This window comes from Cuculus canorus, chromosome 14 (genome assembly GCF_017976375.1).
Source record: "Cuculus canorus isolate bCucCan1 chromosome 14, bCucCan1.pri, whole genome shotgun sequence".
Taxonomy (NCBI): domain Eukaryota; kingdom Metazoa; phylum Chordata; class Aves; order Cuculiformes; family Cuculidae; genus Cuculus; species Cuculus canorus.
The window spans coordinates 2,432,443-2,449,022 of record NC_071414.1 but is presented as its reverse complement, the minus strand read 5'-3'; the positions used below and the strand labels follow the sequence as shown (position 1 = coordinate 2,449,022).

General features: G+C 47.0%; 1 long non-coding RNA gene across 13 annotated transcripts in view; it reads left to right on the top strand.

Moving 5' to 3' along the window:
- The window catches only part of LOC128853656 (uncharacterized), a 64,548-nt gene that overhangs the window by 137 nt on the left and 47,831 nt on the right, over positions 1-16,580 (top strand). For 11 of the 13 annotated variants that reach the window (XR_008452322.1, XR_008452323.1, XR_008452319.1 and 8 more), the window contains exons 2-3: positions 6,600-6,728; positions 13,810-13,893. This is a non-coding gene — a long non-coding RNA (uncharacterized LOC128853656). Of the gene's footprint in view, positions 1-5,468; positions 5,537-6,599; positions 6,729-13,809; positions 13,894-16,580 lie in introns of all 13 variants that reach the window. The other 2 variants (XR_008452324.1, XR_008452325.1) reach the window with 2 other exon arrangements.

The window sequence follows — 16,580 nt, the reverse complement described above, 5'->3', positions numbered from 1 at the left end:
GTAAAGCGCCGGGGAGTGGGGTCGGGCGGCCCGGGCCTGTCGGGCGCGGGGTACGGAGCGCCGCCGTTACCATAGAGGGGAGCTAGAGCGGCGTCGGTACCATAGAGAGAGATGGCGGATAGAACGGCGCCGCTAGCGGAAGTAGCTAGGCCGCGCTGGGGGGAAGAGATGGGGGTGAGGGCGAGAGGGTTCCGAGAGGGACCCGGGGTCGAGAGGGAACGAGGCTGAGAGGGAACGGGGCTGAGGGAGGGGGCGAGAAGCTGACGGGGATGAGGGGAGACTGGAGCTGAGTGGGAGAGGGGACTGAGGTAGGGACGTGGAGGCTCAGGGCCAAGAAGGGGATGGGGCTGAAGAGCACCTGGGTGTGAGGGGGCAGTGGGGCTGAAGGGTGACAGAGCTGAGGGGAGGACGAGGCTGAGGGTGACTCAAGGCTGAGCGGGACCCAGGGCCGAGAAGGGAACAGGGATGGGGGGGTGCAGGCTGAGGGGAAGAGGGAGGGGGCGAGGGGCTGAGAAGGGGATGAGGCCGAAGGTGTCCCGTGGCCGAGGGAGGCGGTAGGTCTGGGGAGAGCCCAGGGCCAAGAAGGGGATGGGGCTGAGGGTAGGGGCTGAGAGGGACCTGAGACTGAGAAGAGAATGGGCCGAGAGGATCCTCGTGCTGAGGGAGGGAAGGGGTGAGGTGATCCTGTGGCTGAGGGGGGTCCTGGCAGTCCCTGTGCCTGGAGGGGCCCGTGCATGCCCGGGGTTCTCCGAAGGCACAGAGGTCCCTTGTAGATCTAGGTGCCCTGGGGAGAGTCCCTGGGGAACCCTTGTAGCTCGGGGTGGGAAATAACTCTCCTTTGGAAGGCACAAGCTGGCAGGGGCAGCTGGCTGTGCTGTAAGTCTGGGGTTTATGGGAGCAGCCCCCAAGGCCAAAGGTGAGCCTAGGGGGTGAGGGCTTACAGTGTAGGGACCAAATTAGTAGTTAAATACACCCAAAGCTGTGGTCACCTAATAAACGATGCTTTTCCTGGTCCAGAATGGCCTGCCACCGCAGGGCAGGTGGACATTTATTTGTGCTGCGGTCAGGTTGGACGAGAAATTGCATATTGCAAAGTACTTCTCTTACAGAAATAAAGTAATTTCAGGTGTGATCAGAAACTCAGTCAGTTAATCTTCCTGTAATCAGTGATGTGCTTAATTATATTGGGGAAATGGGTATAGACGTGGAACATTAGTGAACGGAGGTGTGTAAAAAATGCATTAAGATGCGGTTACGGTTTGGGTTGTGCATGAAGAAGCATCCACCTCTTGTCGGCAGCCAGCCCAAGCTTGTGATGGATCCTGCTCGCAGCAACCTTCGTGGCTTCAGTCTGCTTGTGTCTGTGTCTGTGCTGCAACAGGAGATGGCAGAGTTCCCAACAGAGAGCGTGATGTGTGAGGGAAAGAGATGCTTCATGTTCTTCTTACCCGAGTGTTGAATTTTGCCATCCCAGAGCTCAGTACAGCTCAGCTGTGTACTTCTATGTTTATTTCTTTGCTGCATAAGCACAGAAATTCCTGGTCATTCTAGCAGTTTGTCTCATTCCAGAATACGACTTTCTTTTTGCTGTTAATCCCTGTTATGGACTCGTACTTCTTGTTCAGTATTATCCGTGCTTTATGCTTGGCTGGCTGCAAGTTTAGCTCCGAGTGTGGCTTTCCAGGAGATGCATAATCACTCTCTTTCATCAGCCTGAACACTTGCTTTAAATTACTGAGTTTCTTTTTGTTTTCCATAGCTGTTGTTTTTTTTGCAATGTCTTATGGGACGCAAATCCTTTATCCTTTTCACCCCAGATTTGGCTTAGTACCTTAATTACAAAGTCATTTAGTTGTCTGTTCTAGTAAATGTGTCTATAATTGTCTTGTGTTAGCAGAGTGGTGTTTCCTAAGCTACTAAAGTTTGTTTGGGAATTAAAATTACATGCAAAATAGAAAGATCAACATCTCCACTCTATAATCTTGCCTTAATTTTCTTGCTCATCAAGCTGATATCAGTAATTAATGCTCCAAAAACTTAAACTGTGGTTGTTGGTATTGGTTCTTCCAAGATCTTCTAGGCTAATCACTGTAGTTTTAGTGCTCTTAGCCTTCATTTCTTAGCATAGAATCCTGGAATGGTTTGTGTTGGAAGGGACCTCAAAGCCCATCCAGTTCCACTCCCTGCCATGTGCAGGGACACCTCCCACTGGCTCAGGTTGCTCCAAGGCCCATCCAACCTGGCCCTGAACACCTCCAGGGATGGGGCTTCCATGGCATATGGGCAACCTGGGCCAGGGCTTCACCACCCTCACAGGAAAACATTTCTTCCTAAGATCTCATCTCAATCTGCCCTCTTTCAGCTCAAAACAATTCCCCTCATCCCATCCCTGCCCTCCCTGATCAAGAGCCCCTCCCCAGCTTTCCTGAAGCCCCGTTCAGTCCTAGTAGCTGCTCTAAGGTCTCCCCAGAGCTTTCTCTTCTCCAGGCTGAACAACCCCAACTCTCTCAGCCTGTCCTTGTATGGGAGGTGCTCCAGCCCACAGGTCATCTCCGTGGCCTCCTCTAGACAAGCTCCAACAGCTCCATGTCCTTCCTGTGCTGAGGGGTCCAGAACTGAATGCAGGGCTCCAGGTAGGGTCTCACCAGAATGGAGCAGACTCCCCAGCCATTTGGTGTGTGGGCCTTTCTGTCCTGTGTGCAACAGCAAGTCAATAACAGAGCTAATCTGTTTTGATTCATTCATGTTATGCGGATACCACAGGAGTTGAACAACGTTGGTTGTGCAGTTGCTGTGCATTTGTGTCTTTTACTCTTGAGAAGGAAAATAGCTGGATGAGGGTGAGACAGGATGGAGATTATGAGAGACGAGGAAGGGGACTCTCCAAAACAAGAACAAAGCTGAGATAGCGAAGGTCAGAGGTGTAGGCTGGTGAGAAGTAACGTGGCTGAAGGACTAAATGCTGTAGGGAGAGATGCCTCGAGCTGTGCAGCCAGGAGGACAGCGCCTTCTGTGGGAGGGCAGCTCCTTGTGTTTTCCCAGCTCAGCTGGGTTGCGTCCTTGCAGCCTGCAGTCAGAGTGGAAAGGGCATTGAGGAGGAAGAGGCGAGAAGCAATGAGGGATTGCTGAAGGTGCAGTCTTGCTACAGCTTTTCCAGCTGTTGGTGGGGGGATTCTGTTCTGCGCACCCAAGGGTGCAGGGGGAAGTGGTTGATGCCACTTTGAAAGGTCACACTGACCCGGAGAGGACTCTTGTGACTGAAAAAGGGCAAATATCGTACACACGTTTACATACACACATGCACCCTCAGCAAGTTTGCAGATAACACCAAGCTGCGCAGTGTAGTTGCCACACCGGAAGGACAGGATGTCATCCAGAGGGACCTGGACAGGCTGGAGAAGTGGGGCTGTGAGGACCTCAGGAGGTCCAACAAGGCAAAGTGTGAGGTCCTGCACCTGGGCCGAGGCAATCCCCATTTTCAGTACATGAAGGGGCATGATGTGCTTGAGAGCAGCCCTGCAGAGAAGGACTTGGGGTGCTGGTCTATGAGAAGCTCAACATGAGCTGGCAACGTGCGCTCACAGCCCAGAAGGCCAACCGTGTCCTGGACTGCATCAAAAGAAGCGTGGCCAGCAGGGCGAGGGAAGGGATTCTGCCCCTCTATTCCTGTCTTGTGAGACCTCATCTGGAATACTGTGTCCAGTTCTGGAATCCTCAATGTAAGAAGGACATGGAGCTGTTGGAACAGGTCCAGAGGAGACTACAAAGATGATCGGAGAGCTGGAGCACCTCCCATACGAGGACAGGCTGAGAGAGTTGGGGTTGTTCAGCCTGGAGAAGAGAAGGCTCCGAGGAGACCTTATAGGGACCGTCCAGTACTTGAAGGGGCTACAAGAAAACTGGAGAGGGGCTATTCATAAAGGCTTGTGGTGGTAAGATGAGGGGGAATGGGCATAAACTCGAGAGGGGCAGATTCAGGCTGGACATTAGGAAGAATTTCTTCACTATGAGAGTGGTGAGACACTGGAACAGGGTGCCAAGGGAGGCTGTGGCTGCCCCATCCCTGGAGGTGTTCCAGGCCAGGTTGGATGGGCCTTGGGCAGCCTGAGCCAGTGGGAAGTGTCCCTGCCCATGGTGGGGGGTTGGAACTGCATGATCTTTAAGGTTCTTTCTAACCCAAACTATTTTATGATTTAGTAAGATTAAGGAGGATTGGTCAGCATTAAGCCACTGTTTCACTTGGGTCTCTGGGAGGTGATGGCACCCCTTCTGGAAACCTTGTCTTAAGCATGTGAAGGATGAGAAAGTGGGGAAGCCAGCATGGATCTGAGAAGGGCAATCCTGCCTGACCAGCCTGATTGCCTTCTGGCTCAGAGAACAAAGGGAGAGCGGTGCTTGTTGTTCACCTTGACTGCAGCATGGCCTCTGACATGGTCTCTCATAGTATTGTCTTACCAAACTGGTGAGGTACGGATTGGGTAGATGGACTGTAAAATGGATGGAAAATTGCCTGGGCTGTTGAGCTCAGACGCTGCTGATCAGTGGGCTGGCACGCAGAGTTGTATGAGAGGAGGCTGAGGAAACTGTGTTTGTTATCACACAATAATTTTAGGAAAATAAATACTTTGTTCCTTGGGGAAATAAATACTGTGCTCCATAAGAAATATATTTTGATGGAAAGGAGAAACCAGACTGGTTGTAGAAAGCAAGTTAAAAACAAACATTGGGGTCCTAGGAGGTTATAGACATTCTGAGCCTTGTAAAACCCTTGTAATTGAAAGCACTCTGCTATTCACTGGTTTAAACACCCATTAATGCCAGTCCCCCATTAAAATCCAGGCAAAATTAACGCATCTTCAAGTTCATACAATTGTAGAATGGTTTGGGTTGGAAGGGACTTTAAAGCTCATCCAGTGCCACCCCCTGCCATGGGCAGGGACACCTCCCACTGGATCAGGGACTCCAAGCCCCATCCAACCTGGCCTTGAACACCTCCAGGGATGGGGCAGCCCCCACTGCTCTGGGCAACCTGGGCCAGGGCCAGGTCTTCATCATTCCTTTGGGGCACGTTTGCTGCTGGCACTTCATTTCCTGGGTGCTAAAGCTTTTTCTTCTTGTTTCATAGCGATCTTACAGTAAGTTAGGTTTCCATCTGCATTTTTCTTTTCCTGCATCTTGAACAAAGTGACTTAGTGGAACACGCAGGCTTTGATACACAACATTTTTTTTTTTTTAATAAAGCGAGAAATTTATGACTATGAACCCCTGCCATGCGACTTTGACCAAGTATGCTTAAAATATTGTAATTATAGATGATCTAGTTTCACAGCTCAGAGACAAAGAAAATGTGTTTGTTTTACTTTATTAGATTCCTTATAATATGTTCATACACAAACAAATGTGCATATACCCGCTCTGTCAATACTGCCAGCTGCAATTTACTAAGTCTTATAAATATTTTTCACTAGGTCACTGTGTTGTTGAGCAGAGATTGAGCGCAGGATCAATGCTGAAGATGGGAAGGCTGAGTTTCAAAGTAAACAAGCTCATCTTTCTCTTAATAAGTTTGTAAGGGGCACTCTTGAGGAAGCCTTAATTAATCATGGGCCTAAAGCCTCTCTTATTTCTAACAAAGAAATAAGAAAGAGAAGGTATTTGGGCATAAGCTGTAGCTCGTGCTGCCGTTTCACTCCTTCTTGACTGCTGCAAAGCCCCTCAGCCCATCACTGTAATCCTGAGCCGGAACTGGGAGCGCGTTTTGGGGCAATGTGTTGTTGCTTTGTGATGAACTCGGAGGCCCTGGGAGAATCTCTTGGTGTTGACAGCCCCTGACAGTAAATGTCACATGGATTCGGAGGGAGCTCAGAGCCTTCTGGTGAGTGCTATGAGAAGAGACACGGTGACAGGAAACCTGATTGATGAGCCATGCCACAAGTAGAGGGAGCGCTGTGCGGTGATTGCCTCTAATTGAATGGTCCACGGAAGTTATTTCTGAGCTTCCTCTGAGCAGTGACACACACTCCAGAAGTGTTTTCACAGGGGAGGCCTGCAGATTGTAGCCCTGGTACTCAGCAACTCCCTGCGAACGTGGCATTAACAGACTTTAAATCTTAACGGGCTCTTGCAGCTTCGTGCCCAGCATCGTAATTAAACCTCGACAGCCGGAGATGGTCGGTCATGCAATTACCTTTAGCAACGTCCCTTTGTCAGCTTGTGCCTTCTCTTTTCAATGCTGTTTCCTTGTGGCTCGGCTCTGTGATCTGACAAAGCGGAGACGTTGATTATCAAGGTTCTTCCCGATCCTGACGATGTGCTCCTCTGACACGGGCTCGTTGCAGCCATGTTGAGCGCAATGGTGACGCTCCCGGCGTCAAACGAGAATGTGAGACGTTATAGCCCACTCACCCAGCAAAGCATCTGCTCGCACTGACCAATTAAATTGGCTTCTCTCTCATTAAAACCCTCGTGCAAGCTCTGGTATGTCACAGATCTTTAAAATCTCCATTATGCATTCCACTTTCTTCCGGGTATTTTTAGCTTATACTTGAAGAAATGATTATTGTCTCTTGCACTTAAACATATCATTTTTGGCTCTGCAGACATCTCCTCTGGGCCATATTCAAAGACTTGAGCTGCTGAATCCGTAGGGAAGATTTCAGCAGGGCTTTAAGTGCTTGGACATTGGAGCTGTGCAAGAAGGAAGAGGGATTCCTCCCCCCTTCCCTTTGGTAAGTCAGGAGCACATCCCGTACAGATTTACTTGGTTGTACCAATTTAATGTGATTTCTTCTGAGGGCCAGAAACCACTCAAGGATAGCTGACAGGTTTTATCAACAGAATGGAAACTGAAGTGATAAGGTGAGAGTTATTGACCTGATAACTAACAAACAGAAAAATTCAGTGTCCCTGAAGCTAAATATTGCACTCGGCAGGTAAGGAAAAGATGGCAACAGCTGTGGTCTTGTCAGTGGGTGAGAGTGTGCTTTAGTGGAGAGGAGCGGGAGGTGAGCTGTGAAAACAAACACATCCAGTTTGCTACAGACTATTTCCCTCTATTACTTTTAATGAGAGCTAAACTCCAAAATGCACAGTGGGACAATAATATTTTAGATAGAAAGGAACTCTTCGTACAGCTCCTAAATTCTCGACACCCGGTTGCAATTAAAATGATTGTTTGCCTGTTATTAATAGCTCGCCAGCAGTTTAAGGCTGTTATCAGGTGTGGGACCGATTGGCCCCAGCCGGTGCGCAACTGAATGAAAAGTAGTGCTGTCCTTGAAGGGGCTGAGTTAACAACCTGAGCCCACGATGCTCAAAGGAGTTTGAAAAATGAGCGAAATGTAAGAACGTGAGAGGAGCTCTGTTAAAATGCCTGGCTGTGGAAGCGGGCAAGCGCCAGGGCTGGGTTACCCAAGTCAGAAAATGCTTCCTACTTGTTTTTTTTATTATAATTCTGAAGTGGTAGCTTGGGGAGAGCAGATGGGAAAGGAAGTGGAGACATCTAATGAATTATGGTTTAGAAGTAGTGGACACAAAAAGTACCTTGGAGTACAGCAGATTTACCTGGAGTTCTGGAATCCTCAGAACAAGAAGGACGTGGAGCTGTTGGAGTGAGGACAGAGGAGGCCATGGAGATGATCTGAGAGCTGGAGCACCTCCCATCCAAGGACAGGCTGAGAGAGTTGGGGTTGTTCAGCCTGGAGAAGAGAAGGCTGTGGGGAGACCTTAGAGCAGCTTCCAGTGCTGAAAGGGGCTCCAGGGAAGCTGGGGAAAGGCTCTTGATCAGGGAGTGCGGAGATAGGATGAGGGGAACGTTTTTAAACTAAAAGAGGGGAGATTGAGTTGAAATCTTAGGAAGAAATGGTTTTCTGTGAGGGTGGTGAGGCAGTGGCACGGTAATCCAGTGGAAGGTGTCCGTGCCTATGGCAAGGGAGTGGAACTGGGTGGGCTTTAAGGTCCCTTCCAACCCAAACCGTTCCATGAATACATGTGTACTTTTGTTTCTCCTTTTTCCCTTTATATTTTTGCCTGGAAACATACTGTGATGAAGCCTGGCTGTCGCAGTTCTCACACATCCCTTGAAACTTCTGTCACACAGAACATGAAGGCTGCAGTGGCTGAACAAGAAAGCAACGAACAGAGCTCTTGGATGATGTTCATCTACCCTTACTGGCACTGGGCCTGCTCAGGCCAACGGGGAAAGAAATGGCAAGTGGTCACTTCCTATTCAGCTTCTGTATGCTAACTGTGTTTTTCACATGGAGGCAGTTCTGTACTCACCGCATTTGTCATTCTGCCCTGTACCTTCTCTGTTTCCTCTTACAGTTTCTTTCTGGTTTGTTTTGAAGTGAGAGTAACCAGAACTGCATTTGGTATTCCAGGAGCTGCTGCCCCATGAATTCATACCGTGGCAAAGTCAGCCTTGTCTCTTCTAGGAATTCCAAATGCTTGATTTTCTTTTTGTGACTGCTATTGAGGAATGAGGTGCTGTATTCATCAAACTTGCTTTTATAACGTCAAGTTACATTCCCTACATTGTACAGACTAGTTCAGAGCCCGTCGCCCATGTAAAGGTAGCGCTGCTATTCAGGGATAGCCAGATTATAGTTGTCAGGGCTAAAATTTGTTTTCCACTTTATCATGAGGCTACTCAGTGTCTCGAGATCTTTAAGTTTTTGTAGTAAATATTATTCTGATTAATCCAGTTTTTATCAGAAAACTTTGCTACTCCACCTGCTTTCCAGATCACTTCTGAACACGTGGAACACCGTGGACCTCAGTCCCCACAGGACTCCACTGGTGGTTCTCTTCCACTGTGAAAACTCATCCTTTAGTCTTATCTTCTTTTCCCAATATTAAACCATTATTTAACTCCGTGAGGTCCTTACCGGTAGTTCGCAGCCGTTTTGTTTATTTAAAAGCTTTTGATGAGACCTTCAATATCTGATGTTTATGGAAGCTTGGGGTGGGTTGGAAATAGAGGGAAAATTTCTCAGCTGGATCTCTGTTATTTACATACTTTTGACTCCTTCAAAGGATTCCAGCAGATTTGGGAGGCTCGGATTCCTCTTACAGAATTCATGTTTACTTTTCCTTAATGTGTTACTCTTACTCATGTGCTCACTAATTCTGTTCTTTACTGCAGCTTCAGCCAATATGGACATTAGACTTAGTGATCTGTGGCTTCCTGAAATGCCGCTGGATTTACTTTTAAAAACTGATTTCTTATTATTTCCCTTCCAGTCTCCTTTGATAATCACAGCACTTTTCAGCAAAAGGTTACGTGCCAAGGGTATTAGCTCAGATATTTAACATTCTGTAAGGGTCTCCTATGAATATCATCCACGCTTGGTGATACGTTGTTCTTCGTCTTGTCTGGTTTGTAATCTACCCTTAAAAACCTTAAATTAAGACAATTCTGTGAATGCCTTACAGATGTTGGCCAGAGATAACTGATTGCCCAGAGCAGTGGTGGCTGCCCCATCCCTGGAGGGGTTCAAGGCCAGGTTGGATGGGGCTTGGAGCCCCTGATCCAGCGGGAGGTGTCCCTGCCCATGGCAGGGGAGTGGACTAGATGGACTTCGAGGTCCCTTCCAACCCAAACCATTCTATGATTCTAAGGGGTTGATTTCAGAGTTTCTCTGAGATTCTCTAGGAGAACAGAGCTGTTTAAAAAGAGCTTTTTTTTTTGCGATGGCATTATCTTTTCCCAGTGCCTCCTTCTTGCTCGCGTAGCTCACTGGCTCTCGTGAGCTTCTTGCTCTTGATGTGCTCAAGAAAGATTTATTACATTTTTTTTTCAATTTCTTTAGCAAACTGCTTCTAAACTCTTCCCTCAGTCTATGCTATTGGGCTTTTACATTTAGTCTGCCAGAATTTATGTTCTTTTAGTTTTCCTTTTTTTCAGACACAACTCCAGCTTTTTGCAGGATACCTTTTAACTTCCAACAGCCTCCCTGATCCTGCTGTTTTATGATGCTAGCTTTTTGTTTTGCTCTCAAGTCTTTTCTGACAGGTTATATGCATTTGCTTTGAGCCTCCAATATAGAATCCTAAAATAGTCTACCTGCCATCTGAAAACATTTTACCTTCCTGGCTGCCACTCTGAGCAGTTTTTTAAACAAATTTCCTCATTTTTGAATTCCCGTTCTTGGGAATCAAGCACAAACACTATGTTTGCCAACATTTCTTCATTTCAGAGTGTGCAGTCATAAATTAGATAAAAGGATTAGGGGTTTTTGGCCAAGCCTCTAGGAAGGCTAGAAATACCAGCCATTAACATTTCACTGAGCTGAATTTCACTAATTTCATTTACTGAGAAACAGAGAAGGAAGCGTCTTGCCAGGGCTGGAAATGGTGGGAATTTCTGCCCTGGAACATCAGTTTCTCTCTCCAGTCTACAACAGATAAAATGACAGGTAATTGGGTGAAAAAAAAAAAGTGATCTGGGCTGATTTGTCACCACCTTGGTAAAGTCCAGTACTAACGAGCTGGAGTGGTTTTAGGCAGAGCCCTTATGATCTGTGCTAGAGGGAACCAGAGAGAGACAGCAGAGTCACACTGGCAGTGTCCGGTTCTCACAGTAATGGACATAGGGATGATCTGGTGGACCAGGATGTCTGGAAGGATGATGTGTGAACGCAAGCAGTTCTGCACTGTGGTAACTCTAGAGAACTGAAAGCTCAGACTGCTTCACGACTTCAGTTTGCGCGTAGCAAAGTAATAGAATCATGGAATGGTTTGGGTTGGAATAGGACCTCAAAGATCACCCAGTTCCACCTCCTGCCATGGGCAGAGACACCTACTGCTGGATCCAGTTGCTGCAAGCCCCATCCAACCTGTTCTTGAACACCTCCAGGGATGGGGCAGCCACCCCTGCTCTGGGCAACCTGGGCCAGGGCCTCCCCACCCTCACAGCAAAACATTTCTTCCTAAGATCTCATCTCAATCTCCCCTCTTCCAGCTGAAAACCATTGCTCTCTTGTCCCATCCCTGCACTCCATGATCAAGAGCTCCTCCCTGCTTTTCTGGAGCCCCTTTCAGTACTGGGAGGCTGCCCTAAGGTCTCCCTGGAGCCTTCTCTTCTTCGGGCTAGTCTTGGATGAGGCCTGACTGCAACAGGATGATGACTGCAGCCAGTGGAGGCTGTTTCGCCCGCTGATTCTTTCCGGGTCTCTCCAGTTCCAGACTGCTGCTTACTATGAGCTCCGAAGCTGCTCTGAAGCTGGTGGGGATAAACAGTCTTTGCCAAACAGGTGCTGCACTTCAGTGTGCAACTAAATCTTGAAAAACGTTTACTCAGAGGTTGAAAGGCACCGCCGCTCAGCTACTGCAAAATTCATTTAAAGCCAGGGTGATCCAAACAAACGCTGAGTGCAGTGCAACCGCTGGCTAGCACTGACTGCTTAGCAACAGTGAGAGTGATAGGGATACAGATGAATTGACTGTTTTCTGAGCAAGCTAGGTAGGAACAGAAGTAATTAGCTGCTAGTTGATGAAAAGGCACCCTTAATTATTAGTATAATTATAGATATAGTAGACCAGGAGTTATTCAGTAAAAGTAAGAAAGCCAATATGTTACAAAGAAGGTAATCACAGTGGAAGAGAAAATGACAGCATTGAGAATTCTTGAGAAGAAATGTAAAGAATTAAGATGATAAATCTGGAATCTTTTGCGTATCCGCCCTCTGGCATATCCACTCAGTTTAACAATGGTGTAAGGGTGTCCAGGGCTAACAATGTCTGTGGCTTGTGTTATTTCTGGTTTTATATAATGTTGATTTAACTGATTGTGTGCAGGGAAGTTGAGCTGTATTTTCATAAATCTCAGAACCTAGAATCATAGAATAGAATTGCAGAACCATTAAGGTTGGAAGAGACCTCTAAGCTCATCCAGTGCAGCTGTCAACCCAACCCCTCCGTGCCCACTAAACCGTGTCCCAAAGTGCCATGTCTGCACACGTTCTGATCCCCTCCAGGGATGGGGACTCCTCCACTGCCCTGGGTAGTCTCTGCCAGGGCTTCACCACTCTGGCAGTAAAGAAACCTTCCCTAATATAAACCTCCCCTGGTGCAACTTGAGGCCGTTTCCTCTCATCCTATCACTCGTTGCTTGTATGAAGAGACCAGCACTCACCTCTACAGGGAGCTGCCGAGAGCAAAGAGGTCCCTCTTAAGCCTCCTCTTCTCCAGACGAAACAGCCCCAGGTTCCTCAGCCACTCCTTGTGCACAACTTCACAAAGATCTTTGTTGTCCTTTCAGCAGTACTGCAGCACAACCATTTAACTTGATAGATCCTGTGGGAAGCTGAGCTATAGCTGATTCTGATCAATATTGGTAATTGATAATAATTATTTGATAAGACAGCACTGCTTTCCCTTGGCACCATGAGTAAATAATTGTGACTAAAAAGCAGTCCTGTCAGTTAGCTGCCTTGCTGGGCCACTGCATCTTAAGCTGTTTTCCATGCCCACTGGGGAGAAGGCTGGAGGTAACAGCCTGAGCTTTACTGACAGAGGAATACGTTGTTAATAAAGTTTGTATAATCAATAAAGTGCGTAACTTGGGGAAGATTTTAAGTGTATCAGAATGGAAATAGGTAGTGCTGGTCCCTTTTGCGCCAGGGACTGGCAGCTGCAGTGATCTGGTGTCTTCTCTAAGAATCTGGAACTTATGCATGTATACAATTCTACCTAAAATTGTATCAGTTTCTAAAATTATGGCGGTGGAATGGGAGACTCTGGCTCCAGCCGCTCTAATCTAAATCCTCTGAGACTGAGAGTAGTGGTGCCAAATGATTACAAACTCTTTTGCCCATTGCGCTAGTTAGAAAGGGAAATCAAGATACAAAGATTTGATTGAATTACTATTTGAGGACTAATTATTAAAATGGCTTTTGATTAATGAGTTGCGAGTCAAGCTGGTTTGGCAAATAGCATTTTGATAAGGTATTTGTAAGACAGATAGTCTTCAGATGGTAAGATGAATGTCTAACAGTGTAACCCTAATGATGATGTTAATGCAGAAATGATGTAAATGTGTATGAGCAATTACTGTATGAAGTCACTGGGGTACATCAGGACAAATTGAGTACGGACAAACGCTAATCAGCATCAGCTGAGCACAGAATCACTGAAAAGTGAAGCTGGAAGAAATCTCAGCTGATCATCATAGAACCATGGAATGACTTGTGTTGGAAGGGACCTTAATGCCCATCCAGTTCCACCCCCTGCCATGGGCAGGGACACCTCCCACTGGATCAGGGGCTCCAAGCCCCATCCAACCTGGCCTGGAACCCCTCCAGGGATGGAGCAGCCACCACTGCTCTTGGCAACCTGGGCCAGGGCCTCCCCACCCTCACAGCAAAACATTTCTTCCTAAGATCTCATCTCAGTTTCCCCTCTTTCAGCTGAAAACCGTTCCCTTCATCCTATCCCTACACTACCTGATCAAGAGCCTCTCCCCAGCTTTCTGGAGCCCCTTTCAGTACTGGAAGCTCCTCTAAGATCATCCTGGAGACTTCTCCTCTTCAGGCTGAACAACCTCAACTCTCTCAGTCTGATCACTCAATCTCCGTCTTCCACAACAGGATCAGATGTGCTTATGATATTCTTGGTTTATGGAGAATTGTTGCTTCTCTTCCGTTTTGTAGTAGACTTTTATCTGCCATCTGCACCAGTCCTGACTGTCAGGACTGTTATTGCATCCCTCCATGGTCTTCTTTCTTTTGAGCACCTCTTGTTCTCAATCTCTTGATTCAGGTCATGTTTTCCAGACCTCTAACTGTTACTATTATTCTTGCTGCCTAGCCTGCCAGCCTTTCTTGAGGAGACGGACCCACGACTGGATGTGCCTCGGCACTGAGCACCGCAAGTGGACTTGCAAGATGTCTTGTAAGTAATTCTTCTGTTAATATCTGTGTAGTATTTTCTCTTTGCTCAGGACAATAACCTCTGTTCAGCCTGTGATCTAACAAAACCTTTGGATCACTTTTCTTGCCCCAGACTGCCCTCTGCCCTGCTGCTGTTTATCGTATGTGCACTTTCCTCCTGCCTAAGTTAAAATGCTGTACTTTTTACGATTGAGATGACTCCTATGGTTATAGACAACTTGTCCAAGTTGTCAAAAGTTTTTAATACTGCTATCCCCCATGTATTTGTAGCCACTCTTTGCAGATTCAATCTTGGCAGATTTAATAAACACACAGTCCATTCCCTCATCCAGGCTATCAATAAAATATTGAATGGAACTTATGAACAGCTGAGTAACTGTTCGTTCAATTTGTCCTTTAAATTTCACACTGAACCATTGGAAACTGCTCTCAGAGCACGGATTCCAAACAGATTTGTGTCATGACTTCAGCCAGGGCGTTCTTGCAGTCTTGACTGCTGTGTGGGACAATGTCACGAGCATCAGTGACATTGAGGGATGTGGTCTTTGCTGCTTCTTCCTTATCCATGAAGTCTCATCCATTGGAAAGCAGAATTAGATTGAGCCAGTTTGTTTTGTTCATAAGGAATTCATGCTGACAAGTTCTCATCTCCTTATTAGTTTCTATGCACTTAGAAATAATCCAGATTATTCTGGTGTTTTTCTTCTCCTGAGTGATGAGTCTTTTGGTTTCTTAGTTATTTTATTTGACTTGTAGCAGGTGGCTGCTAGTGGTTCCAGTTGTTTGCAAGTGTAAGAACTTTGTGAACAGTTGTGAAGACAACAGATACAAACTTCTCACCAGGAGAAGCTCTGTGCCAAATGGGGAATTACTGAAAAAGTACAGAGACAAAAAAGGTTCTCAAGAGTGTGGTGGGAGGAACATTTTAACAAAAATCATATTATTTTATTTCATTCTGAGAGGGCTCCATGGGACCTTAGAGCAGCTTTTAGTACTGAAAGGGGCTCCAGGAAAGCTGGGGAGGGGCTCTTGATCAGGGAATGCAGGGATGAGATGAGGGGGAACATTTTTAAGCTGAAAGAAGGGAGATTGAGATGAGATCTTAGGAAGAAGTGTTTTACTGTGAGGATGGGGAGGCCCTGGCCCAGGTTGCCCAGAGCAGTGGTGGCTGCCCCATCCCTGGAGGTGTTCAAGGCCAGGTTGGATGGGGCTTGGAGCAACCGGATCTATGAAAACAGCTTAAATTAAAGAGGACATTTCAGTTTAGCTTAAGAAAATTCTTAGCAGTTCGAACTGCAAGTCTGAATGGTCTTGTAGAAATATGGTCACAGTGATATAAAAGAAGCTGGGAAACCTTAATTTTAGGTTGTACTGACTTCTTTGCTTGTAATAGATTGGTGGTGGACATCTAAGAGAATAGAAACAGAGATTAGACTAAATTTCATAACCTTTTAACCTGGCAAGCCAGGGTCTCCTTAGTGAAGTGTTTTCTGAACTCTAATATGTGCTCACTGTTGACATGAGCTTATTTGCAGAACAGAATGACCTTTGCACAGCTCGGCGAGAAGCATGTGTGTGAGAAGTTTTAGTATCTCCTTTTCAGTGTGCCCATCTTACTAAAACAAGCTGTTATGCTTTGTCTTGTAGCGCTTCCGCTGGAATGTTTGCTACTGTGTGTATGGATATATTAGTATGAACACTCCAGTATGTGAGACAAGGAATAAAGAACATGTATTGCATTGCTATGAAGCATTTGCTGGTGTTCAGAGGCTGTGGTTTTGCCTGAATTCAGTATTGTATAGGGCAAAACCCCACCACTGAATAGATTCTTCCCTGTGCCGTGCGTTTACAAGCCTTTGGGTCAGAACCCTATCTGCTGTGCACTTTGTTACGTGGAATTATCATAGTGGTTGTGCCTTGAACTGCTTTGAAAATAGAACTGCTGGCAGGGGAGGGAAATCCACAGTGTCATTGAGCTGCCAAATGGAGGCAGATGTATTCCATGTTGGCAGCAGGAATGTTGATGTGTGAGCAGGGTCCCGCTATGCCTGTTTCGTCCATTTTCTTCACCATCTTCTGCAATACAGATCCCTTTCTGCTTCGTGCTCCTTTAAACTTAAGGAGCTGTAGAGATACTTCAGAAGTCATTTACGTGTGGAAAAGCGTTCCTGCTTTCTGGCTTCATTTGGTTTTCGCACATACCCTCCACGGACACTTCCCACAAGGTTGGAAATGTTCTTGGTCGTGAAGTGGAGACACATGTGAGTGTTCTGAGGATAAGGGTGCAAAGCAATGCCGTACAGATTTTGGAACAGTGAGGTGAAGTCACACTGCTGTCTCGCTATGAGGTGACACTGTGCGCTTGCAGCCCTGAAAGCCAATGGCATCCTGGGCTGCATCCGAAGAGTGGGACCAGCAGGGCAAGGGAGGAGATGCTGCCCCTCTGCTCTGGTGAAACTCCACCTGGAGCCCTGTGTCCCGTTCTTGAGTACTCAGCACAGGAGGGACATGGAGCTGAAGGAGTGAGTGCAGAGGAGGCCACGGAGATGATCCAGGGACTGAAACACCTCCTGTATGAGGACAGGCTTGAGAGAGTTGGGGCTGTCCAGCTTGGAGAAGAGAAGGCTCTGAGGAGACCTCAGAGCAGCTTCCAGTATGGAAAGGGTCTCCAGGAAAGCTGGGGAGGGG